This window comes from Macaca fascicularis, chromosome X, assembly GCF_037993035.2.
Source record: "Macaca fascicularis isolate 582-1 chromosome X, T2T-MFA8v1.1".
In the NCBI taxonomy this organism is placed as follows: domain Eukaryota; kingdom Metazoa; phylum Chordata; class Mammalia; order Primates; family Cercopithecidae; genus Macaca; species Macaca fascicularis.
The window spans coordinates 119,527,290-119,529,634 of record NC_088395.1 but is presented as its reverse complement, the minus strand read 5'-3'; the positions used below and the strand labels follow the sequence as shown (position 1 = coordinate 119,529,634).

Sequence of the window (2,345 nt, the reverse complement as noted above, 5' to 3'; positions counted from 1 at the left end):
GGCCAGGCTGAAAAAAAAAAAAAAAAAGAAAGAAAGAAAGAAAGAAAGAAAGAAAGAAAGAAAGAAAGAAAGAAAGAAAGAAAGAAAGAAAGAAAGAAAGAAAGAAAAGGAAAAAGAAAAAGATTGAACTACACAACAATAGAAAAAAGGATGCTTGATTTTGTTGAAAGGACTATAAACTTTAAAATGAGAGATTTACAGCTTACAAAACATCTCCTCTCAGATGCAATTCTTTTTTTAAAATTTAATCACTTTCTCAGCTGTGTACATTTACAGTATATTCAAGTGTAAATCAAATCACTAGGACAATGAAACCATTCACAATTTATAAATTATGTCCATGAAAATTTCCATTTTGCCAATAATAAATAGGAAATGTTTTCTGCATCACTTTGATTTCCATAAAGAAGTATTATCAGAGGTTGATATGTTACATTCTTTTTTAAAAAAAAGACTACTTATTTATTTAGACAGAGTCTCACTCTGTTGCCCTGGCTGGAGTGCAATGGCCCAGTCTCATCTCACTGCAACCTCCGCCTCCCGGGTTCAAGTGATTCTCCTGCCTCAGCCTTCCTGGTAGCTAGGGTTACTGGCATGCGCCATCACTCCCAACTAATTTTTGTATTTTAGTAGAGATGGAGTTTTACCATGTTGACCAGGCTGGTCTTGAACTCCTGACCTCAAGTGATCCGCCCACCTCGGCCTCCCAAAGTGCCGGGATTACAGGTGTGAGCCGCCATGCCTGGTCTATATGTTATCTTTTTAAAATAAAACACCTTATTCATTTAGACCCATGGGACACTTAACTATTATATCATGACTTTAGTTTTGCAAAGTCTGCCCCCAAGTAGTTTTTTTTTTTTAAATGTATGAAATACCTAACGCTGTTATGCGAACATACCGTCACCAGATGGCAGTTGTATGCCACAGACCTCAAGGTTTGATCTGTAAGACATAAGCTAAGACTTGTTTCATTGAGGTAGAGATACTATCTTTTACCTTGTTCATATCAAAAGCATATAATAGACTTAAATAATAACGAAATCTGAAAATACTTGTTTTTTTTTTTTTTGAGTTGGAGTTTCGCTCTGTCGTACAGGCTGGAGTGCAGTGGCATGATCTCGGCTCACCGCAACCTCTGCCTCCCAGGTCCTAGCGATTCTCCTGCCTCAGCCTCCAGAGTAGTAGCTAGGATTACAGCCATGCACCATCACGCCCAATTAATTTTTGTATTTTTAGTAAACACAGGGTTTTACCATATTGGCCAGGCTGGTCTTGAACTCCCTACCTCAGGTGATTTGCCTGCCTCGGCCTCCCAAAGTGCTGGGATTATAGGTGTGAGCTACCATGCCTGGCCTGAAAGTACTTTAGACCAAATGTCAAACAAATGAACCCCAGGATGCAATTTTATTTGCACAACATATCTTACTCCAACCAAATACCAATGTTTCATTAGAATGCTAATCTTTATATCTATTATCACTTGGACTTAATAGTTCTTCCTGATTTTCTTTTATCCTCAATTTACAGTCTTGTTCCACACCCCTCGCCCAACACTCATTTAGTCAAACACGATATAGCCATGGCAGCCTAGCTATCCCAACTGAAAGAATAGCATCTCTTATGGTCTCTTCATCTCCCCGAAGCTTTCTGGTTCTTTTATCTTTCTCTGTTTCTTCCTCTTCACTTAGGATATATAATTTACTCTCCATAGTTCCTAAAAAATGTAACAAGTTTGTTTCTAATTTTAAAAACTTGTTTGATTTTTCTTGTTGAGAATAATTTGCACTGCTCCATTGCTGGAACTCACTAAATCCTTTTGTGGTTCGTAAGTGTGATAACTGGGTTTTCACACTTATAGGTGAGATGTGCCTCCCTCAAACCTTGTTAGGAGTAGAAGGTAGGCACATTACCTATCTGACATGAAAAAAAGAAGAGAAAAAATAGCATTTCTAAAAGGTGCCCAAACAAACCAATTCAAAAATGGGCAAAGGACTTAAATAAATATTTCTCCAAAGAAGATATACCAGTAATAAGCACATTAAAAATACTCAACATCATTAGTTATTAAAGAAATGCACATCAAAACCACAATGAAATACCACATCATACCCACTGCAATGGTTATAAACAAACAAACAAAAAATCAAAAATAAGTGTTGCTGAGGATGTGGAGAAATTAGAACCCCATTACACTGCTGGTGAGAATGTGAAAATAGTACACCCACTATAGTAAACGGTTTGGTAGGCCGTGCGCGGTGGCTCACAATTGTAATCCAGGCACTTTGGGAGGCCGAGGCAGGTGAATTATTTGAGGTCAGGAGTTCGAGACCAGCCTGGCCAAC

The 2,345-nt window shown here is 38.0% G+C and overlaps 1 pseudogene; it reads left to right on the top strand.

Moving 5' to 3' along the window:
- Window positions 1–1,813: 1,813 nt before the first annotated feature.
- LOC123571519 (small nucleolar RNA U13) lies at window positions 1,814–1,923 on the top strand (annotated as a pseudogene).
- The last annotated feature ends 422 nt before the right edge of the window (window positions 1,924–2,345 follow it).